At 55.4% G+C, this 27,043-nt stretch overlaps 1 protein-coding gene across 5 annotated transcripts in view; it reads right to left on the bottom strand.

The window, feature by feature from the left end:
- Positions 1–25,304, bottom strand: part of PKNOX1 (PBX/knotted 1 homeobox 1) — a 59,848-nt gene extending 34,544 nt beyond the window's left edge. For 2 of the 5 annotated variants that reach the window (XM_030328866.1, XM_030328870.1), the window contains exons 1-2: positions 1,858–2,288; positions 1,223–1,468 (exon numbers count right to left, since the gene is read on the bottom strand). The gene's annotated coding sequence lies outside the window, so the exon portion shown is untranslated. Of the gene's footprint in view, positions 1–1,222; positions 1,469–1,857; positions 2,289–25,223 lie in introns of those variants that run through there. The other 3 variants (XM_030328867.1, XM_030328869.1, XM_030328868.1) reach the window with 3 other exon arrangements.
- Between the last annotated feature and the right edge of the window lie 1,739 nt (positions 25,305–27,043).

The following is a 27,043-nucleotide window of genomic DNA, read 5'->3' as shown; positions in this document are numbered from 1 at the left end:
GGATCTTAAAAGGAGATCATCCCGGATTTAGGGGAGCCCTAAATCCAGTGACTGGTGCCCTTTAAGGGTGGGAGTGGGGAGAACAAGACCCAGGGCATACAGAGGGGACGCCACGTGAAGACAGGGTGACACTGGAGGGACACGGCCACAGCCAAGAACGCCTGGGGCCACCAGGAGCTGAAAGAGGCAGGAGGGACCCTCCCCTAGAGCCTTCAGATTGCAGGTTGATTTCAGAGCTGCAAGAAAATACGTTTCTGTGGCTTTCATCTACCCGGGTGGTGGGGCTGTTTCGGCAGGACACCGAGGCAGTCTGGAGAGCCCCCCAGATTGGGTGAGTCCGCCCAGGGGGGAACGGGGTGGGAATGTGGGGCACCAGCCCAGAATGGGAGCCACGGCCAGCGGGACAAGAGCAGAACCAAGTGGTGCGGCTGACATCGTGGAGGAAGTGGGTGGGGTAAGGGGAGTCCGGCCCTGTCATCGCAGCTGAGCACCTGAGCACGGCCACCACCACTGGGACCTGCAGGGGTGTGTCCGTGGGCCTGGGAGGGCAGGAGAGAAGGGCGGGATGTGGCAAGCCCACAGCTAGACCAGGAACTCCTGTGGAGCCGCCGCTGAAGTTGCCCTCTGTGCCCCTGGCACCCCCGATCCTGAGACACGGGCACACCTGTCACTGAGCACCTCCCAACCGTCTGTGCCTTGACCAAAGGCTGGCCCTCCCCCTGGACTCTCGCCTCCCCCTTCACCCCAGGCCGCTGGCCCCAACCTTGATCACCGGCAGGGCTCAGGTGAACCTCTGGCCTTCCCCCTCCTCCCCTCCAGAGTCCACCTTTCAGAAACGCAGTCCTGGTGAAAACCCCCCTGCAGGGCAAGTCCCTGGCCAGCCCTCCCCTACTCGGAGCTGTGTCCATGTCAGGGAGCACCCGCCTCGTCCTCAGGCAGTACAGTGCTCCCCCCGCGCACTTCTGCCCCGCGCTCCGGCCTCCTGGGGACCTGGCCGGTGCCCACACGCGCCCCGTCACCACGTCACCGTCCCCAGGCGGCCCTGCCAGTGCCTCGCCCTCGCCTGCCGTGCGCAGCTCTCCGGGGGCCCACCGTCCACCCCGGGCTCGGCCCCGCGGTGCCTCGTGGTTTCTCCCGCTACACGGTAAGGGCCGGCGAGGGCCCCGTCCTGCCGCGTCCCCCACGACCAGCACGGCGTCTGGTCCCGCCCCGAAGTGCTCACCGTTGACGGGGCACGCGTTGGACACGCGAGTCACCCCAGCTCCGCGGGCCCCAACACCCACGTGTCCTCGCTGCGCTTTTGAGCCCTTTCTCCTGTCACCGTTACTTCCGTGGCCGCCGGAACGAGAGCAGCTCGCGGCGCTGCTCCGACGGAGGCTCAAAGAACAGCTCTGGGGGGGTCCACGTCCTCAGCGCACTTCCCGCCAGACAGACAGTCGACGCCAGAGCCACCCTCCCTAGGGAACACCTGCAGGACGGGGCAGACGTGGCGAGTAACCCCCTGGTCACACGGCTTCACCCTCCCGGCCGCGGAGACATCGGGTGAGGCCGTGCGGAAACGCGCGTCCGTGTCGGGGCCTCCTCCACGCCTGTGGTTTCACGCAACCCCACACGCACGCGGCGAGGGGGCGCAGGCGTCGCCTCACAGACGAGCCGACCGAGACCAGGAGACTCGGCCGGCGGGTGTCGGGGCCAGCACGGGCCCGGCCCGGGTCCCCGGGGGCCCGTCTTCTCGGAGCTGCGCAGCCACAGCGGGGAGGGAGGCAGCCCCCCCCCCCCCCCAGCCATCTGGACGTCTGACGCTATTCACGCGGAGAAGGAGGTGGTCCGCAAACGTCCGTCTAAAGAATAGCTAACCTGAAAGCGACACCACCCTCCTCTCCAGGCCGGGCCGGCCGCGAGGCTGAGCCGGGAGCGGCCTCCGTCAAACGTCACCGAGGCACGTCCACCAGGACGCGGTCCGGCGCCGAGCTTGGCCGACAGCGCGCAGCCCTCCATCAGAGTCCGGGGCCAGCCGTGTCGGGAGGCCTGCACGTACGCGTCCACGGGACGGCGTCAGAACGGCCCCTGGCTTTTATGCAGGTACATTGTACTCCCAAAAGAGGGTGCGGGCCCCGCGTGGGCTCCCAGCTCCGCCGGAGGGTCCACCCCTGGGCGAGCCCCGCCGCGCGTGCAGGTGAACACGGGGCCCTCGGTGCGCCGCCCACGGGGACTCGGGCACAGGAAGTGGCGCCGATCCGAGGCCCTGCGTCCCTGCGCCGCCCGCTCCTCTCGAACAGACGGGACGTTCGGCGGCGAGGACGCGGGGCGGCCCTGCTTCCACCCGCGGCGCTCCCCGCACAGGCCGGCGGCACCCTGCCCTCAGCTCTGGAAGCGCCCTCCCTCACTGGGCCAGGAGGAGGCCGCCCCCCCTCGGGCACGGAGCCACGACACAGCGACACAGCGGATGGACGAGCCTCTTCCTGCAACACCCCACTGACTTCCTGACTTAAAAGGTACACTTCCTTGGGTTTGATAAACAGGCAGATGCTTCGTGAGACTGGGAAGACACACGAATACACGGGGAATAAGCACAGGACGGTCGGTGACAGAGAAGGGGCCCCAAACACAGACAGAGAACAGCTCGTGGGGACCCCGCCCTGCTGGAACGGAAGTGGAGCTGTCGGTGTGAGTTCCCGTGCGTTCAACACACACACACACACACACACACACACACACGTGTGCACCTGCTTCAGCCCTGTCCCCCGAGACGGTGGAGAAGCAGCGACACCTGGTACCACCCAGACCCTGGGTGATAAATGTCACTCCCCAGAACAAAGAATCGGGGCTCCGGAGAGCAGTGGCTGACGTGATCCCAGGGCTGGGGCAGGGAAGGCACAAGGTGACCCGGAGCCTGTGCTCAAAAATTACGGGGACACGCCAGAAGGAGTCAAAGCAGCTTGCAGAAGCTCTCACGGGCCAAACGTGGGACAACGGGCGACGGGGTATGACAGTACTCGGAGTAAAACAACCATCGGTGAGTCCAATGAGGTACCCAGGAATAAACCTAACCAAAGAGGCGAAAGGCCTGACTCTGAAAACTAGAGGAAGCTTTCACAGGAAATCGGAGGTGACTCAAAGAAGCAGGAAGACCTTCCGTGCTCACGCGCTCCAAGAACAAGCACTGTGAAAACGTTGACGCTGCCCAAAGCCGTCCGTGTTGATACGCGCACGTAAACGAAGGACAAAGTGGGGGAAGGCACAGCTCTGAATTATAGCGCGGTCCATCCAGTAGGTAGGGGCGGATGCAATGCCGTCGCGCTGGCAACACGCACAGTAACCCGAGCCTCAGGCGGGACTCCTCGGGGAGGCCCGTATGAGGCCCCGAAGAGGAAACGCACCTGATGTCAGCACACCTGCCCTAACGTACCACTGATTACACGGGAAAACAGCAGCTTCCCAGTGAAGACACCCGGCAGACAACATGTAACCAGACGGTGAACATTCCGATGATCAGTAAGGAGACAAAGGAACATCACAGCCCTCCCGAGAAGGACACCTAAGACTTGGGAGGAGTCCTGCCCGATCCGGAGGCTGCGCTCACCATCCGAAGCTGAGGGGCAATCTACGAAGTGACTGGCCCGTAAGCTTCCAAAGCGGGAACGTGCAAGAGGCCGATAGACTTCTCCAGTAAGTGAAGCGACAGGTGTGTGTGGTCCTCAACGGGGGCCTGGGCCCCCCAATGCTCTTTCCTTTTTGCCGGTAGCGAGACAGTCGCTCATTCGTGAGACGACCGGCAAAGTTTACACAGTCAGAGCAGGTAAGAGTATTTTACCAGTCACTTTCCTGATTTTGATAACTGTGCTGTGGTTAATGAAGACAGCATCCTTGTTTTGGGATGCATACGGAAATACTGGGGGGCATCACATCTACAACTTACTCTCTCAAATGTACGCACACACATATGTGTGTATGTGTATATGCACACATGTGCACGCACACACAGTGAGAGAGAGATGGAGAGAGTGGCATACGTTTGGTAAAATGTGAACACTGGGGAAGGTACGTGGCAAGTCGGTACGGTTTTTGCAACGTCTCTGCAAGACTGAGATTCAAAGTAAGAAGTTTTTAAGTTTAACATTCGTAGGGGCGCCCGGGTGGCTCAGTGAGTTAAGCGTCCAACTTCAACTCAGGTCATGATCTCACAGTTCGTGGGTTTGAGCCCCGCGTCGGGCTCTGTGCTGACAGCTCACAGCCTAGAGCCTGCTTTGGATTCTGTGTCTCCCTCTCTCTGCCCCTCCCCGCTCTTGCTGTGTCTCTGTCTCAAAAATAAATAAACATTAAAAAAAATTTCGTTTTGGGGCGCCTGGGTGGCGCAGTCGGTTAAGCGTCCGACTTCAGCCAGGTCACGATCTCGCGGTCCGTGAGTTCGAGCCCCGCGTCGGGCTCTGGGCTGATGGCTCAGAGCCTGGAGCCTCTTTCCGATTCTGTGTCTCCCTCTCTCTCTGCCCCTCCCCCGTTCATGCTCTGTCTCTCTCTGTCCCAAAAATAAATAAACGTTGAAAATAAATAAATAAATAAATAAATAAATAAATAAATAAATAAATATTTCGTTTTCAGTTTAACACTTGTAGGGTTATAAAAAGGATGAGGGACTGTTCCGGGCTCAAAGAGACTGAAGGAGCGACAACCAAATGAACACATGACGAAAGCTGTGAGAGGCGACGGAGGGGCTCTGGGGGGCCACACAGAGCAGACAGGAGCCGACCCTGGAGACAGGGCTGCTGCCCACATGGCAGTGCTGCTCCTTCCCAGGAAGCACCTGTCAGCAAGGGCTGTGATGTTTAGGGGTGTGGTCACGAGACCCACACCTTTGAATGGTCACCAGGGGCTCCCATGCGGCCAAACACGCTGTGGCCAGAGTCAACAACTGATGAATCCGGGTGGCGAGGGATCCCCCTGCCACTCGTTCAGCCCTTTGGTTTCAAATTTTTTTTTTTTCAACGTTTATTTATTTTGGGGACAGAGAGAGACAGAGCATGAACGGGGGAGGGGCAGAGAGAGAGGGAGACACAGAATCGGAAGCAGGCTCCAGGCTCCGAGCCATCAGCCCAGAGCCCGACGCGGGGCTCGAACTCACGGACCGCGAGATCGTGACCTGGCTGAAGTCGGACGCTCAACCGACTGCGCCACCCAGGCGCCCCCAGCCCTTTGGTTTCAAAACAGGGGCACCGGGGCGGCTCAGTCGGTTAAGCGTCGGGAGTCTTGAGCTCAGCTCAGCTCTTGATCTCAGGGTCATCGAGTTCGAGCCCCGTGTCGGGCTCTGCGCTGGGTCTGGAGCCTAGTCGGTTAAAAAAATGAAAAAACGTCCATAACAAATACTGGGGGAAAGTCAGGATTTTATTTCAAAACCATCTAGATTTACAGTCCTTTTATCAGACCTTGCTAAGACTACAATGTCTGATATTAGTACAGCCAGTCTAAAGGGAAAATTGGGAATTTGTGCCAAAAGCTTTGAAAATACGTGCTCTACAATAGAATACTGTGCAAGGAACTTTTTTTAATTTCTTCATTTTGAGAGAGAAAGAGAGAGAGGAGAGAGAGAGCAGGAACAAGCGAGGAAGGGGGCAGCGAGGAAGGGGGCAGAGAGAGAGGGGGAGAGAGAATCCCAAGCAGGCTGCGTACTGTGCTCGAGGAGCCTGATGCAGGGCCCGAACCCACAAATCGTGAGATCCCGACCTGGGCCGAGATCATGATGGGACGCTTCACCGACTGAGCCCCCCAGGCGCCCCTACGCAAGGAATTGTTCACAAAGGGTCACTCTCTCCGACTGACACACTGCTGGGTGAAACCAGGGGCGGGGCAGAGTAGCAAGGTCACCCACAGGTCACCCACGGGACAGGACACCACAGGGTCGCAGGAAGGTGCCAGCAGGTGGCGCCATTTGCCCAAGAGGTTGAAAGCGGCCTCGGACACGGGGCGGGAGCCTCGTGCCAAAGTGTTGCTCATAATTTTCGGAGCCCCCTTCCAAATTCCACTCCCCAGCAAAATGCCCCACCACCCCCGGGCAGCGGGGCCGACTGGCACCTGCACGCGGGCAGGCCAACAGCCCCCAGCAGGGTTCAGGCCTCGGTGGTTCAGGAGGGGGCAGTCTGCTGGCTGCAAGCCGGCTCTGCGGCCGGCCGCGCCAGGCCCAGGACGGAGTCTGAGTGCCCAAGTGAAAGCTGTCATTACCCTCGAAATAACTAAAGCATCCAACCCCAGGACGGACAGTCAGCAAGGCTCCTTTTCATCAAAAGCTGGTTTTACTAGGCATTTTGCAGAAACCAAGGCTAGCCGGAGATTTAGAAACAATCGACGAATCCCTATTTCTTCCCTCCATTACACAGAAAGGGAGGTTCCTATTAGGTTCACACTCAACACTGCCTTAACTCCTTAACGCACAGAGCTCCAAAATCCAAGTTGAAGAATGGCCAGCCCAACGTACGTATGATATCGTGGCGCTGAGCCGTTGGAATAGCTCTGCCTGGTCTATTTCTGGAAATTTCATCCCATAAAAAAAGGACACGTCACATACTGAAGCTGTCACTTTGGTGCCCGCTCAAGAGATCTGGCCGGACTAAGACAAATGAGGAAAACACAGCCTTCTGATTCTCACGTACAGAAATATTACAACTCACTAGTCACGAAAGCGACACAATCTCTCAACGAATAATCCTTTTTCATCTAGCGATTTAAATTTAAAACAAGAGTGCTACACTATGTTGGCAAAGATGAATGAAACCCGGGGTCCAAAGGGGTCCTGAGCCTCCCAAGCCGTGTGACTGGTGTGCAGAGAAACCTGACCACGTGCACAGTTGGCCACAGAACACGGTACACTCTTCTCAACGCAGTGTAAGTGCTGCACAACACGCAACGTGGCCCAAATCCACAGGGAGGCATTTTCGTGTTTGCACACATTCCCATCCAGGCTGACGGGTTGAAGGGGTTTAGTCTTTCAGAAAAGAACAGGTATAAACAGATTCGTTGAATCCCACCGAGTGTTGAAGTCCTCTGTGGATGGGTCTGGGAAGGGTCCTGCGGGCTGGGAGGTCTGCAGAGGCCAGAAGCGAAGACGGGGGGTGGGGGGCAGAGGGCAGGCCCTAACAGGGCCGTAGCCTGTCCCCTGGCATCCAAGCCACAACCCCCCCCCCCCCCCCCCCCCCCCCCCCCCGCCGATGTGGGTCCCACAGGGGAGCCCCTGCCAGGCTGGGAGACTCAGTTACTGCCAGGGAGGTGGCCGTGAGGCCTGTGGAAGATTTAGATTTGAATATTTTTATGTTAAGTCTCAGAATAAACTATGTATTTGACCTTTAGGGTGTTTGTAGTATTTAAGAAAATTTGGCAAATTAATGTTACATATTAGCCGGGACTCCAATACAAATGTATAATTAAGCTTCTAATTTTAGACATGATTTTTTTTTTTTTTTACTTTACTGAAAAGTTATAAAAGAGACATTTATAGAGATTATCAACATTCTTTAATATTTTTTAACATTTATTTATTTTTGAAGGAGAGACTGAACAGGGGAGGGGCAGAGAGAGAGGGAGACACAGAATCCGAAGCAGGCTCCAGGCTCTGGGCTGTCATCACAGAGCCCGACGTGGGGCTCGAACTCACAACATGCGAGATCGTGACCTGAGCTGAAGTTGGACGCTCAACTGACTGAGCCACCCAGGCGCCCCGAGAACATTCTTGATCTACGCAAGCACATGGATTGCTGGGCACTCTTGTAGCCACTGGGAATACAGCAGGGAGCAACGCCAAGTTCCTCACCCCCCAAAGCTCACTTCCGGACAGCCAGGTTTGGAAAGAACTTGACATTCACTACATAGGTAACTTTAAATTATTAGACCTACTTGAGAAAGTTTTACTTGTTTGGTCAGATATTCCCTGTGCCTAAAATGACAATTAAATCCAGTGCACTTAACACCACAGGGGCGCCTGGGAGGCTTGGTCGGTTGAGCACCCCTCGACTTCAGCTCCGATCACGATCTCAGGGTTTGTGGGACTGAGCCTTGCGTTGGGCTCCGCATTGGGTGTGGAGACTGCTTAAGAATCTCTCTCTCTCTCTCTCTCTCTCTCTCTCTCTGTCTCTCTCTCTCTCTGTCTCTCTCTCTCCCTCCCTCTGCCCCTCCCCTGCTTTCTTTCTCTCTCTTTCTCAAATAAATAAGCTTAAAAAAAAAAAAAAAAAAACAAGAATGAAAACGATGGCTCAGAACGTACAAGGGAAGTTAAAGGCTCAGTCAGGTTAAGCATCCAACCTTGGCTCAGGTCATGATCTCGTGGTTCGTGAGTTCGAGCCTCTGTGCTGACAGTGCAGAGCCTGCTTGGGATTCTCCTCTCTCTCTGCCCCTCCCCTGCTCATGCTTTTTCGCTTTCAAAATAAATAAATAAAAACTTTAAAAAATTAACCTCAAATAATCTTTTCTATGCTGAAAAGCCTCATTTCAAAAGGCATTCAAAACTTAGAGCAAGAAATGCTAGATGCTGACAATGTTTTTAAGCCACCTTAATAAAAAATGGAAACACTGGGAATGCAAGCTGGTGCAGCCACTCTGGGAAACAGTACAGAGGTGCCTCAAAAAACTAAAAATAGATCTACCCTACGACCCAGCAATGGCACTACTAGGCATTTATCCCCGGGATACAGGTGTGCTATTTCAAAGGGACACATGCACCCCCATGTTTATAGCAGCGCTATCAACAATAGCCAGGGTATGGAAAGAGCCCAAATGTCCATTGATCGATGGATGAATGGATAAAGAAGATGTGGTATATATATTCAATGGAGTATTACTCGGCAATCAAAACGAGTGAAATCTTGCCATTTGCAACTACGTGGATGGAACTGGAGGGTATTATGCTAAGCGAAATTAGTCAGAGAAAGACAAATACCGTATGACTTCACTCATATGAGGACTTTAAGGAATAAAACAGGTGAACATAAGGGAAGGGATACAAAAGTAATATAAAAATAGGGAGGGGGACAAAACAGAAGAGACTCTGAAATACAGAGAACAAACTGAGGGTGGCTGGAAGGGCTGTGGGAGGGGGACGGGCTAAATGGGCAAGGGACATCAAGGAGGACACTTGGGATGAGCACTGGGTGTTATACGTAGGGGATGAATCACTGGAATCTACTCCTGAAATCACTGTTGCACTAGATGCTGACTAACTTGGATGTAAATTTTAAAAAGTTAAAAATAAAATTAAAAACAAAAGATGGAAACAGAACCTTCATGTCCTCCCAAGGGATGGTGAAATCAACTACAGTCACCGTCATCGATCATCAACAGGATGGTTACATCCCAGAGCAGCCTGGAAAGGGCTCCCAGCAACCCGTCCGACGGGAAGGCAGGGCACACGTTTGCTGTGCACTTGACCGTGCCCTTCCTTCCGTCCGCAAATATTTCCCGGAGCTCTTCTCGGTGCCAGGCTCTGCTCTGAGTGCTGGGGGTGGAAGGTCCTGGCTGTCAAGAAACCACCTGATAACTGTGTCAAGCGGGTATCTACGGGTCAACGTGGGGAGAAGAGACGTCTCTCAAGCACCAGGTCACCCCATCCAGGAGCACATCTCTTATGATGTTTGACGGTCTCTGTGGAGGTCTTCTGGACTCCTGGGGAGACTGACTCCTAAGTAGCTCACCGTTTCCTCTCGCTGCCCAAAGTACCTCATTGTCCTTGTGCCTCCTGGCGGGCCGCTGGACGGGAAGGAAGCACGCCCGGAGTGCGCAGGCTAACCTTGCAGCCGCCCACTTGGCCAGCGGCTTTCCTTCCAGTAGCTCGCGGAGAGTCTGCTCACTGTTCTTGGAACACGTCGGTATCCCAGCCAAGATTCGCGGTGCCTTTCAGAAACTCAAGGGACCTGTTCTCACACGCGTGCAGAATGAAAGTCCGCGAGTAGCTATACTACCCTTAAGAGGTCTGAGAAACACCAACTGTCGGAATACCCTACTCGGCCACAGCAACAGCGGAACGTGCAAACACACAGGCCAGCGGAACAGAAGAAGTAAGACGTCAGACTTGCCGGGGCCTGAAGAAAAAGCACCCCCCAGAAGGCACAGAGCTTTGCGGCTTTGATGCTTTTACAAAAATCCCGGAACTCGGGGCGCCTGGGTGGCGCAGTCGGTTGAGCGTCCGACTTCAGCCAGGTCACGATCTCGCGGTCCGTGAGTTCGAGCCCCGCGTCAGACTCTGGGCTGATGGCTTGGAGCCTGGAGCCTGTTTCCGATTCTGTGTCTCCCTCTCTCTCTGCCCCTCCCCCGTTCATGCTCTGTCTCTCTCTGTCCCAAAAATAAATAAACGTTGAAAAAAAAAATTTTTTTTTTAAAATCCCGGAACTCGCTCAAGTCCTGCAAGGCGCTGGTGAAAGGGACCGCCGTCCAGGTGCCCGTGCACACGCACAGGGCGCACGCCAGCGGCACGCTCTCCCGTCCGGCCCCGGCACGTGGCCCCTTGACGACCGAGCCGGTCGCCGCAGAACCACCGAAAGAGCCACTCTGCACACGGCTGCAAGAACGGGGCTCGGGCCTCCGCGCGACGGTCCTACTCGTGCAGCCCGTGCCAGCGCACACGCGCGCGGAGAACTCGTTCTCAGAAGCTCGCCACTCATTTTGTACAAAGACGACAAGGGAAACCGAGAGGAGAAACGTCATCTCGAGTCTGCTCTGTGTTGCGGCCTATGTGAGGCACTGTTTTATTTTTTAATGTTTGTTTATCTTTGAGGGAGAGACAGAGCGTGAGCGGGGGAGGGGCAGAGAGAGAGGGAGACACAGAATCCGAAGCAGGTTCCAGGCTCAGAGCTGTGGGCACAGAGCCCGACGCGGGGCTCGAACCCACGGACCATGAGATCGTGACCACGAGAGCCAAAGTTGGACACTTAACCAACTGAGCCACTGGAGCCCCTAGACCTATGTGGGGCACTTTTTTTTTTTTTAATGTTTATTTATTTTTTACAGAGAGACAGTGCGTGCAGGGGAGGGGTAGACAGAGAGGGAGACACAGAATCCGAAGCAGCTCCAGCCTCCTAACTGTCAGCACAGAGCCCGACACGGGGCTCAAACCCATGAGCCGTGAGATCGTGACCTGAGCCGAAGTCTGATGCTTCACCGACCCAGCCACCCAGGTGCCCCTACGTGAGGCCCTTTTAAAACACATCCCCAAATTCACTGATTCCTCCCGATGAGTGTGGGGTTCTGTCCCCTGCTCTTGAATCTGGGCTGACCTTAGTGACTCACTTGGAACCCCGAGAAGGCAGTAGAAATGCTTTGAGGAAATTCCCCAAGACTCCAGCCCTCAGCCATCATGCCGCCACCGGCCTGGGTCGTCCTAGCTGAGGACCCCAACACTGTGGGACGGAGACAGGCCGTTTCCGCTGGACCCTTTCCAAATTCCCGACCCACGCAGCCGCGGGCATAACCAAATGGTTGTTTTGCCCCCACCGACAGGGCGATCGGCTTCACGCTAGTCGTTAACCAGAACGCTCTCGCAGATCATTCGTAGCAGGGTCCTCAGAGGTTGCCTACTTCCCTGAGGTCGGTCTCTGTGGCTCTGAAGCCCCGCTGTGTCGTTGACATGTCATCTCTGAGAACACAGTGACCCTGTGTCTAACACAGATGTAGAACCCGCAGGGAAATCGGTACGGGAGCGGGCAATCTTACAACTTGGATGCAACAATGTGAACGTTAATTCATTAATGCCGTGAATTCAACCTATGAATTACGGTGTCAGTCAAAATGGGAAACGCCGAGAGCGGATGAAGGCGGCGGTCCGTGGGCAAACAGGGGTGCCTTTCAGTGACAAGCAAGGATGTCACGCGGGATGCCGCCCACCCATGTAGCTGCTCCGTGAACACGAACCAGAGTCCAAAGGAGAGGAGAGCTCGGGTGCGGAAGCCACGTCTCCCACGGCCCAGGCTAGAGAGTCCGCCAGCCCCAAAATACCACAACGCCAATGGCTACAGAGGACAGAACTCCTACCTCATGTTTCATCAACACATGGAAGAAACGCACAACGTAGCAAATGCACGTGGATAGCATGGGAAGGATTCTGGGTACTACTCACGAGCACGTGAGGGTTTAACTGTGGGGTGACACAGACTCCAGCTGCAGCCATGAAGGTTATTCTCCGGAATTTCACTTTGGAGAAGAATCGTCTAGCGTGCATTCACCAAGCTGACAGAAACGATCACCTGACGGAAGAGGGGGCGAAGGACCCCCCTCGAGTCTCCACTTCCTGACCTCCAGCCACGCCTCCAGATCCTCCTCCCAGGGCCACTCTTCCCAAGCCCCACGCCAAAGCCCACTGTCCTCACCGCAGCCCCGGCGATGGGCTTCCTTAAGGCTTGCTTCTTCCCCTCTGGTTGCCAATTTTCAGAATAACGTGCTGCTTCCCCGGTGGTTTCCACCGGTGGCCGGTGAGGCTGTTTGCAGCACATGAGGACCTCGGTGGTTTGAACAGGGAGAGTAAGTACAACCTCACATAAACGTATCTATGTTTTGATGTTACAAATGGCCCCGTCTTTGGCCAATGCAAGCCCCCTTAGTAACCTCCTAGAGCCCTTAACACACCCTACGAATTCCCGACAGCTCTTCTGCTTTCGGGTAAGACAAGCTACTCCAGGCTCATCTTGTCCATTTTCGGCACCAGACTCTGACTTTGCCGTTCGTTCGAGGGGCTCTGATTCCTTTCGGTGAGAAATGACACGTAGAGACCACAATCCAGGCGCTCTGGGTGCTCACTGTGTCCAGGCCTCTGCAGGAGACACAGGAGATGTTTTCCCATTAAAAATTTTTCAGGGGCGCCTGGGGGGCTCAGTTGTTTAAGCATCCAATTTTGGCTCAGGTCGTGATCTCACGGTTCGTGGGTTCGAGCCCCGCGTCAGGCTCCACACTGACAGCTCGGAGCCTGGAGCCTGCTTCAGCTTCTCTCAACTCGCTCTCTCTCTGCCTCTCCCCTGCTTGCACATATGTGCACACACTCTCCCTCCCTCTCTCTCAAAAATAAACATTAAAAAAAAAAAAAGAAAATCTTAAAAATTTTTTTTTTCAAAACAGGTTAACACTGATATCTACAATTCAAACTTGGGATTACAGGGTATTTACCTAACAGCTTTAATTTCATATTTGTGTATCTTTTATTTGCCCTGAAAACCTTGACCATGTGACATAATAACATACAAATTTTTGTTTCGCCGATGGTTGCTACAATTTAAACACAAACTTTGATCTAACTCACACAATGGTTCCTAGTGCCTTTTAAACAGATACATCTTTGGTCTGTACAGGTTTTCTACCTCCAAGGTCAATTCTGGTCTCTTATACCTTCTTCATAAGCCATCCACAGTTCTTCAAACTTATTGCCATCAAATTGTACGCGGTGTATTCTTATTTAGAGATCTTCACACGTGCCGTTATATCCCTTTTGAAAGTACTGTGCTCTCATTTCTTTTTAATCAGATTTGCAAAACGCAAAAATAGATTTGCCTCTATTGTCTTTGACTTATCTTATTCTCCTGGTTTCTCGAGTTGAAAGCTGAATCCATCTACTTCTCTCGTTCTCTAACACATTTAGGTCATACATTTTCTTTCTCCTGAGAACTGTTTTCCCTGATCCTAGGATTTTGGCAGCAGCCCTCTGCCATTCCCTTACACAGAGTCTGAAAGGAGTTTCTGATCTCCTCTTTCACCCAAGGGATACAACGAGGGGGCTCTTAACATTGTCAGGGAGACGTTCTTAGCTGCCCTTTCACTCTTAAGCTCTAACTAGGTTGCATTATGGTCTGAGAATCTGGCCTACAGGATTTACTTTTTGAACACTTGGGATTTTTCTTTGTGGCCTGTATGTAGCCAGTTTTGTTAAATGTTCCACATAAAGGAAGAAAATCTCTATTTTGGGGCACCTGGGTGGCTCACTGGGTTGAGTGTCTGCCTCTTGATTTCGGCTCAGGTCCTGACTCCGGGGTCGTGGGACTGAGCCCCGTGTTGGGCTCTACCGTGAGTGTGGAGCCTGCTTAAGACTCTCTCTTGGGGCGCCTGGGTGGCTCAGTTAGTTGTGACTCTTTATTTCGGCTCAGGTCACGATCTCACGGTTCGTGGGTTGGAGCCCCACGTCGGGCTCTGTGCTGCTGGTGCGGAGCCTGCTTGGGATTCTCTCTCCCTCTCTCTCCGCTCTATCCCTGCTCGTGCTCTCACTCTCTCACTCTCAAAAATAAACTTTATGGGGCGCCTGGGTGGCGCAGTCGGTTAAGCGTCCGACTTCAGCCAGGTCACGATCTCGCGGTCCGTGAGTTCGAGCCCCGCGTCGGGCTCTGGGCTGATGGCTCAGAGCCTGGAGCCTGTTTCTGATTCTGTGTCTCCCTCTCTCTCTGCCCCTCCCCCGTTCATGCTCTGTCTCTCTCTGTCCCAAAAATAAATAAACGTTGAAAAAAATTAAAAAAAAAAAAATAAAAAAAAAATAAACTTTATGTTTTAAATTTTTATTTATTTTTGAGAAAGAGCGGAGGAGGGGGCAGAGAGAGAGAGGGACAGAGGATCCAAAGTGGGCTCTGTGCTGACAGCAGACAGCCCGACATGGAGCTCGAACTCACAAACCACGAGATCACGACCTGAGCCAGAGTCCGTTCGTTGTTTAACCAACTGAGCCACCCAGGCTCCCCTCCACATTTTTTTTTTTTATTTTTATTTATTTTTGAGACAGAGAGAGACAGAGCATGAGCAGGGGAGGGGCAGAGAGAGAAAGGGAGACACAGAATCTGAAGCAGGCTCCGGGCTCTGAGCTGTCAGCACACAGCCTGATGCGGGGCTCCAACTCATGAACCGCGAGATCATGAGCTGAGCTGAAGCCGGACGCTTAACCGACTGAGCCCCCCAGGCGCCCCAACATTTTGTTTTTAAAGATTGTCTCTCCCCCTCTACCACTCGCACACTCTGTCTCTAAAATAAAAAGGGAAAGAAAAAAGGAGAATCTATATTTTACGTTTGTTGGGTACAAATTCCTGTACACATCCGGTGACCACATCGTTTATATCCTTTATAGCAGTGGCTCTCAACCGGGGATGCTTCGGGTCCCCAGGGACACTTGGCAAAGTCCAGAACTCTGGCTATCACAAGGAGGGGGATGGGTGGCCACTGGCGTCTAGTGAGTGCAGGCCAGGGCTTCTGTGAAATACACAGAAGTGCACAGGTGGCAAAGAATGATCTGGCCCCAAACGTCACCGGGACCAGGTTAAGAGCCCCCTCCACACCCCTTCTTCTTCCTGGGTCCTTGGCTTGCAACTCGCAGTCCCTTTACAGCCTTCCCCCGTACACGTAGATGGTCCGCTTCTCCGGTTTTGGAGAGTATGACTCTGTTTCACTGTCACATTAAGTGTGCGATCATTAACCGTGCCTTAGAGTGACAAGACGTGCTCAGAGCTCTGTAACTTGAGCCTAAGTATGTCTGGTTCAAAGTTACTAAACCTGCTTTCTTTCTGTTAGGACTCATATACATTCCCATCCCTGTTTCCTACCTTCTTGTGTTCTGGGTGTATCACTTACACACAGTATTTTTTTAATGTTTATTTTTGAGAGAGACAGAGCAGGGGAGAGGCAGAGAGGGGGAGACACAGAATCGGAAGCAGGCTCCAGGCTCCGAGCCGTCAGCACAGAGCCCGACGCGGGGCTTGAACTCATGGACCGCGAGATCATGACCTGAGCCAAAGTCACATGCTTAACCGACTGAGCCACCCAGATGCCCCTATTTCTTTTATTAAAAAGAATTTACCTTAATAAGAATAAGGCATACTATATATGGTCATCCTAAAAACTATTTAAAAAATTTTGTTTTACGTTTATTTATTTTTGAGACAGAAGGAGACAGAGCATGAGCGGGGGAGGGGCGGAGAGAGAGGGAGACACAGAATCCGAAGCAGGCTCCAGGCTCTGAGATGTCAGCACAGAGCCCGACGTGGGGCTCAAACTCATGGACCACAAGGTCACGACCTGAGCCAAAGTCGGACACTCAACTGACTGAGCCACCCAGGCGCCCCTAAAAAATATTTCTAAAAAACGTTCAATGTTTATTTATTTTTGAAGTTAAGAAAGAGGGTGAGCAGGGGAGGGGCACAGAGAGACGGAGACCCAGAATCGGAAGCAGGCTCCAGGCTCCGAGACGTCAGCACAGAGCCCGACGCGGGGCTCGAACTCACGGATCGTGCGATCACGACCGGAGCCGAAGTCAGATGCTTAATCGACTGAGCCCCCCAGGAGCCTTCACTTATACGCAGCATGTAGCTAGATTTCCACTTTTCTCCTAAATCTGGAGTCATCATCACGTGGGAGGTCTAAACCCACTGACATGACCTGCAGTTACTGACACGTGCGGACTTCCTCACGCCAGCTCGGGTCAGTTGTTTCTCAACCAAGTAAGCTTCCTTGTCGTCGTCATCTTTTCCCCATGCTCCTGTCTAAGTACACCCAACGCGGGGCTCCAACTCACAACCCTGAGATCAAACATCACACGTTCCAGCAACTGAGCCGGCCAGGCGCCCCTCTTTCCTCTCCCTCTGGCGCTTTGGGAACTACGTCCCTGCCTCAGTCCTCCGCTTCCCCTCCCCCTTCCTCCGATCCGCACTAACCCACAGGGCCCGCTTCTCCAACAGCCCTCACTCCACCAAGGACGGAAGCGCCCGCTCCCCGGACTCCCACACCGGGATCTGCCCTCGGTACCGGCAGGGACTGTGGCTTTTTGTCCTTCGAGGCTCAGGGCTGGCTGCGCACACACAACAGTCTGGGAAGGCAAACACACCCAGGATCATCTTCCAGGGTTTAGCCCCTTAAAATGAATTCCAGGGCATTTAACGGTTAAACTTTATCCTGGCTGTGTTCCTCTTGGCCGTAAATGCTTCATTCCCAGTTAACGCCACAGAACCTGAATTACACCACGTTTACACTGACAGTTAGTACTCTGCACACTCATCAGTACCTCGATGCCCCCTTCTAATGAGGAACCACATCACACATCGCAGAGCACAGTTCATACCTACTTTTCAACACCTGATTATCCTGACTAGTCTAGACAGATTTCAGATCGTTTTAATGACACCCTGCCAAGAATACACAAAGGGAAAATATTTAAATGTTTTACTTGTACCGTAATCATCACTTTTGGTATTATTCCCTACACGGAAAAAAATCACATTAGGAAAACATTCTCTTAAGCTTGGAAGACAGAGATACCAGGAACATTCCGCTATGTGCATTCCACTCCATGCAAATTCTATGAACTGAATTGTCCACTTGGAGAACAGCTCACATAGAATAATTTTTTAGGGGCGCCCGGTGGCTCAGTCGGCTGAGCGTCCGACTTCGGCTCAGGTCATGATCTCAGTTTGTGGGTTCGAGCCCCACATCGGGCTCCGTGCCGACAGCTCGGAGCCTGGAGCCTGCTTCGGTTTCTGTGCCTCCCTCTCTCTCTGCCCCTCCCTTGCTCGCACTCTGCCTCTCTCTCAAAAACAAACATTAAAAAAATCTTTGAAAAAAAAAGAGTAACTTTTTGAAACAGGGAAAATAACAGACACAACGAGAGAGATTTTTAAAGTTCAAAACAGTTACGGGGAACGTGAGGACGTCCTGGGCTGACGCGACAACTGAAACAGAAACCCAAACTCGAAATAACAGGGCAGGTGTACCCTCAGGCAGGCTGACCTCAGGGTATCCAGAGGGTCAAACAAAGGGTCCAGGAGAAAAACAACCGTCTTAAAAGAGGTGAGGATCATTCGGTCCCTTTTCTTATTCCTTTTACGAAAGAAGAAACCCTGAAAGAGATGTGAAGACAAAAAAGCAGGGGGAGATTCTAGGAGGAAAACAGGAGCCCCTACAGACCGAAGCGAGGGCGCCCGGGGCCCAGGCCCCGGCCCCCTGCCCTCGGCCCCCTGGCCCGGTGCTCCTGAGCCCGGCAGGCCGTCGCCGGGAGCGCCGCCCCACCAGGGAACCTTCCTTGCTCCCCCAGGGGCATCAGGGGTCTCGGAACAAGCGCTCCTGGGCCAGGCGGCGGCCGGCAGGAGAGAGAATCCGACACCGTCTCCTGACTTCATCAGTGACGCGAGGTTCCCCAGGGCTCAGATGCCAAGGAGAGAAAAACAAGGGAGCCCAGAAGCGACAGGAACTCGTCCTGAAAGCAGGCTTCTAGATTTAGCTTCCAGCGCGTGGTCACGTGGAGGCCTTCGCGATTCTAATTCTGGCCGGGGAGCTATTTACACAGGCCGGGTTTTCACAGGGTGACGTCGCAGACCGGCCCCAGCAGGGCCCAGTCCCCCGCGGGGAGCTAGCCCGCCCCCTCCCTTTCCTCGCTCGTCTTTCCCCGACGGTTATGCAACCCGATCGCCTGCACCCAGACCGGCCTCCACGTGGTCCGGCCGAGAACTGAGGGAGGTCAGCAAACGTGTTCCGCGGGGGCCACGTGGTGCTCTCTCGGCTTTGCGGGCGACCCACCTTCTCTGTCACACAGTCTCCTTTCTTCTCGTGTGACCCTCAAAATGCAGAGCGCGCGGCCCCAGGGCCACTTGGCCAGCGGCCTGTCGTTTGCCAGCCCTGGCCTAAGGCCCAGCTGTCCGAAGAGACACATGTGTGTGACGCTTCAGAAATCAAGCCGTCCTCTTTGTGACCCGTCTAAAAGCGGCGAGCGTGGCCTGGGGGACATCCAGTGTTTTGCGTTTTCCGGTTAATCCGCAAACAGGCCTGTGGCAGGGGCCGCCACCGCCACCCCCCACCCCGGCTCCCCCACCCCGGCTCCCACGTGTCCTACAGGGTCCACTCTCCCGGCGGGACAGGTGCGCCGCTGCAACTAACGACCACGAGGGACACGATCGAGTCCACCGACAGAGACCAGACGTTCTAGGGGGACCTTAGCTTTGTTGTCACCGGGAGCGACGGTCTCAAAGCCAGAGACACTCGCAAACTGCGAGTCCCTTTTGCTCGTTTTTCTGCTTACTACTGTTTTCCAGAAACGTGTCACTGAGGATCCCCTTTCAAACCAAACCTATTTATTCAGAAAGCTCAGAAAGCTCTCAAGGAATCCGAGACAACTGTCAGATCTTTTCCCAGATCTCTTTCCGGAAACTGTATGTCGCTCCAATTCAAGGCATCTCAATTTTGGGGGGGGGGGGGCTTCAGGGACCGCGGCTCGGCCACCTGTCCATGTCCATGGTCTTCCACACTGGCTCACATCCCCCCCGACCCCCACTCCCGGGAGGTATTCAGTCAATAACTCATTCTGAAGAAAACATCTGTCAAGAGATCACTTTATTTTTCACACAAGTTTTGGGGAGATACCTCTTTAACATTCAAATAAAATCAGGGGCGCCTGGGTGGCTCAGTCGGTTAAGCGTCCAACTTGAGCTCAGGTCATGATCTCACAGTCCGTGAGTTCGAGCCCCGCGCCGGGCTCTGCACTGACAGCTCAGAGCCTGGAGCCTGCTTCAGACTCTGTGTCTCCCTCGCTCCCTGCCCCTCCCCTGCTCATGTTCTGTCTCTCTCTGTCTCAAAAATAAACAAAAACATTAAAAAAAAATTTTTTTTAATCAGAGTAAATCCTGTTAAAACAAACTGTACGAAAACAAGACATTTCTAAGCCAAAGATCCACATAAGTCCATTAACGTCACAGCAAAATTCTAATAATGAAGGTGTTTTAATGGAATCAGAATCTGTTTTAGCAAATTCTGAACTGCGATGTCTTAGTGGGCTGGTGGTAGAACTTTAAATCACACCATGGCTTTGCTTTTCAGACCGTGACCATCACTGGCATCATTAAAACCCCACACTCAAAACTTTCATGATGGACTTGTTATCAAGAATTAATGAGGGCGCCTGAGGGGCTCAGTCGGTCAAGCGTTCGACTTCGGCTCAGGTCATGATCTTACGGTTTGTGGGTTCGAGCCCCGTCTTAGGCTCTGTGCTGACGGCTCAGAGCCTGGAGCCTGCTTCCGATTCTGTGTCTCCCTCTCTCTCTGTCCCTCCCCCGCTCGCTCTCTCAAAAATGAATGTTAAAAAAAAATTTTAAAGAGTTAATGTCTTATGAAAAACAAGAACCCCAACTGTTCAAGGCCAGGACCCTTTCACATGGACAAGCCTTTGCCCGGGGCACCGTATGCTCCAGGACAGAGCACCGCAGAAAGGGACCCAGGGGCGTTACCCCTCCTACTCAGTGCCCTGCCATCTGGCTAGCACTGAGCTTGGTAGGCCAGAGGATGATGGAGGAAACATCGAGGAAGTATCAAAACCTAAATGCTCAAAGGCTCCACACCACCAGCCACAGACATAAAGCAATACCCGGGGGAAAAAAAAAAAAACAAAAAAACGAGAATTGGGGGCTCCTGGGTGGCTCAGTGGGTTAAGCGTCCCACCCGGGATCTTAAATCAGGTCATGATCTCACGGGTCATGAGTCCGAGCCCCAAGTCGGGTTCTATGCCGGCAGCCTGGAGCCTGCTTGGGATTCTCTCTCTCTCCCTCTCTCTTTGCCCCTCCCCTGCTCTCTATCAAAATAAATAAACTTTAAAGAAAAAAACCAGAATCACAAAACTGTGTGAAGATGTTAGCTAAATATTTTAAGTGAAAAATATGTGAGTTATATAGGTAGAAACATACATAATAATACCGACGAAAACTCAACCACAAAATAACTGACTAATACATGAAAATGGACACACAGCCCATTAAGCTCAAGTTCCACAGTATACATTTTGGGGAATGCCGTTTTAGATCAGTTCTCACCCAGGGGTGACTTTTGTCCATATTTGTGACTTTTGTGACATTGGCAATATCTGCAGACATTTTTGGTTGTCACAGCTGGGAGTGGGGGTCCCAGTGGCATCCAGTGTGTAGAGACCAGGAATGCTGCTGACAGCCTACAGTGCACAGGACAGCCTTCACGATACAGAAGTGTCCGGCCCCGAGGGTCAACGGTCCCACAGTGTCACAGAAGTGTCTGTGCTTGTGCTGCAAGAAATTCTGCCGAAGTACATCCTGGGGGGTTGGGGGGAGGTATCCATAAACACACACTTTAGAAGAACACAAAGCTGGGCGCCTGGGGGTGGGGATCAGTCTGTTAAGCGTCCGACTTCGGCTCAGGTCATGATCTTCCGGGTTTGTGGGTTCAAGCCCCACATGGGGCTCTGTGATGACAGCTCAGAGCCTGGAACCTGCTTCAAATTCTGGGTCTCCCTCTCTCTCCGCCCCTCCCCCCCTCGTACTCTGTCTCTCCCTTTTTCTCAAAAATAAATATTAAAAAAAAATTTTAAACATGCAAAGCTAAATTTGTAAATTTTTTAATGAAAAAAAAAAAAAAAAAAACCTCGCTCAACTATCTCAGACAACATAAAACAAGGTATATTGAGAACTTACCAAGCTCTCATTAAGGCAATTATTTTTGCAAAAGTCTGGCCAGACTGTTCTGGGTGGACTCTGCATCACAGTACCTACCAGTTCATGGTCCCTTTAGAGGCACCCGGCCCCACTGCAGTTGTGGGAAGGCAAGAGCCCAGCCCTCCCAAGGACGGGGGGGTGGGGGGGGTGGGGGGGGGTGGGGGGGGGGTGGGGGGGGTGGGGGGGGTGGGCAGCACCCAGCCCGTGGGGCAGCGCCTGCAAGGGGGTGGAGGGAAAGAGCTCAGTGACTCTCCCCGTGTTCCCTGGGGAACAGGAGGAGCACGAGGCGGGTAGGCTGTGGGGAGAGAACTTGCAATCAACAGTGTGCAGGGCCGGCAGACAGTGGGGAGCGACAGTCTAGCTGAACCGAGAAAGGCCCAGACTCGCGCCCAGAGTTCAAGCTGTACTTCTGTGAGCCCCAAAGCCCAGCACTAGAGCTTCCTGGGGTCCCGCCAGATTCCTCTTTTCCTTATTCCTGTGTAACCCCCTAAGCCCCCCGGGCTTGGGGGCAGCCCGGTCCCTGCCACCTGGGGACCCGACCAAAGCAGCTACTCATTCTGGATCGGTCACAACTGGCAAACAACTACAGCACCTGCAGTGAGCGTGCCCTGCGGCCTCTCACCTGCACAGGGGTGCTCGTTCGGCCACAGAGGGCACAGAGGGCACATGCCTGCCGGGTGACGGGGAATCACACCCTCCCCCCGGACGCACCAGCGCCCCGTGCTGAGCAGCTGACCGTGCAGGCAGAGAAGGCAGGGCAGGCCGTGGCGGCTGACCTGGCGGACGGCTGGGTCCTATCATTTAAAGGGAAGACTCGCGACCCTAAGATGAGTGCAAAATTTTACTCCCGGACTCTCAGGCGTGCAACCTGGGAGCTCAGTTGCTTTCAAGATTTTTGAAAACACCGTAGAACCTTCTCCCTACAGAATCCAGCACAGAACGAAGAAGCTGTTTGTTGTGTCCCCTCAACGCCTGCCCCCGCCTCCCACAGAACCACGAGCTTTGGAGCCACTGGTTTCCAACTACCTTGTCAGACAGCGCGTTTGCTGTGACACCACACAGCCTTCTGTGCACGAACCTTCCAGAAACAGCGGTGGGACTGACACGCCACAAGGGGCGGCTGTTGCTATGGCAGGGGCGGCCTCATGTTCCCGGCTTTGCAGCCAGGCCTTTCCAGCAAACGGCCAGGCTTCCCGGCCCTTCAGCGTTGATTCTAACAATTTCCAGGCTGAACTCTCCAGACACGGTGCTTCCACCGGCCGAGACAAAATGGTAACTTATCACAGTTGCGAGCCCTCACAACACGTGTAGAAGGCACTCCCCACGTGGCTGCTGCAGCTCCCGGCCGGTAGGATGCCCCCCCCCGCCCCCAGACGGCTAAGCCTGGCGTCCCCTTCCCGCACCCTTACTTCCCCATCCCCTTTGCCAACAGTGCAGCCACTTCAGGAAGGAAAACAAGGACACGTACGTAGTCCTACTATGGGTGGGTCTAGGGTAAACTGACTTCTAGTGCACCGGTTCTGACCTTGGTCTGTGAACCTGAGTGAGAAAATGCATCACATCTTTGTTTGCAGTACCCTCCGGCTGAAATTTAGCCCCCGCTCAATCACGAAGAGAGACAAGAAATCCTGAGGTTTTAGCACCACCTGTCTTTTCCACCAACAGAAACTACAGATATGCTCACAAAGCACCAGAATTGCTACAGAAATGCCAGACTACTCCGAAAGTCACTAACACCGGGGCCCCACCTGGTACTGAGGCAACGAAGGGCACATCAGCAAGTCAAGCACCAATTTGGCTCAATATCTTGGTAACTATTTCAATATGATATATGGGCTCCGTTCTGGGTCCTCTTTTCTCTAGGAGGAGCCCGGGGGGGAAGCCCAGAAAAGGCCCCAGGGCACATTCTCCGCCCCCCACACCCCCTCCCGTGGCTTCAGGGTTTCTTCTCAACAGTTTCAAATGCTTCAACAATTTGGAACAAAAGTGAAAGTCACAGCTACAATGTTACTATTCAAATGCAGAGTTCTTATGTTGTTACTTTCGGGGAAAGTTACAATGTGCCACACACAAATGCAAATGTGTGGAAACCAGTGGTCAAGATCCAACAAAATGTGTCCGTATTCCTATCCTTAACCGCGCAACCCGCTGACACTGAAATCTTAAACGCTGAATGTTAATCTCTCAAGTCCGTTTTCACCCACACATCTCATCAATTCCAATTTCCACTTTTAAATCTCTGAAGCGGGAAGCATCCTACTTCTGCCTAAGAATGCACCCGGTTAAGTGTCGTCCTGCAATGGTGCACTGTGGACTCAATCAAATATTCTAGATGATCCCCAGATTGCTCTCCACCTCAATAAACTAAAGACATGAAAGGCAGATTTGAGGCCGGCGGCCACCCTCCAAATAATATGCCCACAACTACCTTTGAGTGCATCACCGATCACTGCACTGGCAAACGGTTCCCTTTCGCTTCAATTCTCCCTGAGAATATTTAGAATGTACCATACAAAGCATTATATAATTTGCCAAAGAGGATGTGTTACATAAATGTATTAAATATTTCCTTTTTCAGAATACGCCAGAAAAAAATCATAAACTCACGCCCAACTAAAACTCAGGATTTTATTCACCCCGAAGTGAAACGTACTCCCTTCCTAAGGGGGAAAAAAAAAAACAAAACCCAGTAGCTGTTACAAAAAGCGAACTCTTACAGTGCAAGTAACTACTTTCCCCTTATCCACGCCGACCACATCCCGGTGCTTTCGAGTCTGCGATCCAAGCCACAGACGCACGTGTGCTGGTGCACAGGTTCCCCCCCCCCCCCGCCACGCGGAGCCGGCTCCAGACGCGACAGCACGCACGCGGGCCGCACTGGTGGGGTCTGGGGACCACCGACAGAACGGGGCACTCCAACAGCCACGGCGATGAAATAAGGCAGACTCAACTTTTCCTAATTCCTCTCGAGTGACTCACGATCCCTGGCTGAAGGAATGTGAGCGCCAGCGAGCGGCCTCACCGTGCCCCGCACCTCCAGGCATCCACTTCCCCCCGTCCGACCACTACCAGCCACACATCTGGAGCACCCTGCCCTGGGGCAGGAGGGCGCCCGCCCCGGCTGCCCCCGACGTCCGCCTCCAGGGGGCTCCAGGGGGCTCCAGGGGGCTCGGCGCCCCCGCCCCTCGCACCCCGGCGCCGCTCCCTGCGGGCGCCCCCACCGCCCCCCCCCGCCTGCCCCCGCCGCCAGCCCCGCCCAGCACCCCCGGTGGCCGCGGCACCGAGCGCGGGGCGCGCGCCCCCATCCCGGCCCCGCGAGCACGCCCCCCGGCCGCCCTCCCCCCCCCACCCCACCCCGCGCTCGCCCCCGCGCCCCCCCCCGCCGCCTGCCCCGCCCCCTCTCGCCCCCCGCGCCCCCGCCCGCGCAGGGGCGCGCGCCGCGCTCCGAGAGGGACGGTTAGGAGCGCGCGCCTCGCAGCGGGCCCCGCGCGGCACCGGCGGCGCCTTCCAGAAATTTCCGCGTCCCTCAACCCACACCGAAAAACAAGCGGGGCGCGCCCCCGCGCCGGCCCGGCGGGCAGCGCCCCTCCCCGCGGCCTCGGCTCCCCTCCCCCACCCGCGCCCCCTCCCCGCCCCCTGCCCCGGCGGCGGTTCCGGCGCGGCCCTCCCGGGCTGCGGCGGCCCGCGGAGACCCGGGCGGCGGCGGCGGGGCGGCGGCCGCGGCGCCTGCGGGCCGGCGTGATTGATAGGGACGGGGCGGCGGAGCGGCGGCGGCGGCGGAGCGGTTGAGTGACAGCTTACCTGGGTGCCAATCTTCATCACACTGACAAGCGGCTGCAGCAATCGGGACCCGCAGTGCCGCGCCCGCGTCCAACCGTCACGCCGACGCTGGGCCACGCGACACAGCCTCGCTCAATGGGAGGAGGGCGACGCCGACGCGCGCCGCATCAATATTCAGGGAGGGGGCGGGGCCTGCCGCACCCGGGCCCCGCCCCGCCCCTGCGCGGCGGCGGCGCGGGGCGGGGCCCGCGCACCGGGGGCGGGGAGCGAGGCGGGGGCGGGCGGCGGCCGGCCCCGCCCCCGCCTCGCGCCCGCGCCGGGCCCCGCCCCCCAGCAGGGCGCGCCGGCGAGCGAGGAGCGGCCCGCCCCGCCGCGCGGGCCCAGAGCGCCGCCTCATGACTATGCATGAAGGGGCGTGGCCCGGCGCGCGCGCACGCCACGCCCCCTCCGCCGGCCGTCGGGAGGGGCGAGGTGTGTGGAGCGGGCTGGGGCGGGCGGAACCATCCGCCGCAGTGCCGCGGGGAGGGCGGGCCGAACCATCGCGGGAGGAGGCGCGGGCCGCTCCGGGCGCGACCCGCGGCAGGTGGGCCCCCGCCGCCGGGCACCCTGCGCGCGCCCCTTTGTGTGCGGTGCCCGGGTGGACGCGGGCGCGGGCGCTGCCCCGGGGACGGGGCCGCCTTCTGCTCCCGCGCTCCGCCTTGGGTCCACCTGTCCCCCCCCCGCCCCGGGCGACCCGCGCAGGCCGGAGTGCGGGTGAAGTGGCCTCCCTTAGGGGGACACGAAAGTTGTGTGTGTTGGGTGTGGGCTTTCGGGGTCGGGTGCGGGGCGCCCGCAGACCCCGCGGGCGGAAGGGCAGCGCCTGCCCGCGTGCAGGCCGGGGGGTTCATTGTTGCGGAAACAGTCCCGGCGAGCGGGGAGCGCGGTGCCCACCCAGACCCGGCTCGGAGCAGGGCCGCGCACGGGCGCCCGCGCTGCCCGGGGAGCACGCCAGCCCCGGGCTGCGAACGTGTGGCTGGAGGGCGCCTGGGCCCGGGCACCGCTAACGGCGCGCGGCCCCGGGCCAAATGCCGTGTGGCTCGGTGGGACCGCGTTTTACAGAGAGAGGGTTGTGGCCGGGCCCGCGCCGCAGGGCGGCCGGCGAGGGGATCCCGGAGCAGCTAGGCAGTGTGCGGGGCCCAATGCAGAGCGGAAACGCAGGGTCCCTCGCCCAGCAGTCACCGAGGACTTGAGGACAGGGGCAGGAAGAACTTCACACCACGTGGGCCCGGCTGGGCGCAGGCCTGTGCGACTGTGCCGGTCCCACCAGCCGCCAGACTAGCCCTGGCCTCTCCCTTCCCCCTCCCCCTCGTCCTGGTCCCGGTCCCGGTCCCGGTCCCGGTCCTGGTCCGAAACTTCGTGTTCTCCTCGTGGTTTTGTTTTTAGTTACCCTGGAGTTTATTTAAACTAAGAAGGAAAGGTCAAGATGTTTTCATGCAATGCACATTTGGTTCTTTAAATAACAATCGTGACAAAGGAGGAATTATGGAAGGCTGCGCTTGTGGTCCCTACAAAACAGCAACATTTTGGATTGTATGTAATGTAAGGAAACGCCTCAAACACTGTTTGAAATGCTGTAGCCAATACCTAGAGGCATGCCTTAGGCGGGCCTAAGAAAGAGAAACACCACACTGGAGCTACCCAATTTCTTCAAAGTCACTGAGCAAGAAAAACGACATTGAACTCCCCTACGGACCTGACACAACTTCCGTACAGTATCTTGGCTTCAATCCAAGAGCACGGTAAAGTTAGATGACTCCCCCCACCCCCCACCCCCGATTTTACCTGGGAGTGACCTTTTTAAT

Source organism: Lynx canadensis, chromosome C2 (genome assembly GCF_007474595.2).
Source record: "Lynx canadensis isolate LIC74 chromosome C2, mLynCan4.pri.v2, whole genome shotgun sequence".
NCBI lineage: Eukaryota > Metazoa > Chordata > Mammalia > Carnivora > Felidae > Lynx > Lynx canadensis.
The sequence above is the reverse complement of the archived record's forward strand: the minus strand, read 5'-3'. Positions and strand labels throughout refer to the sequence as shown.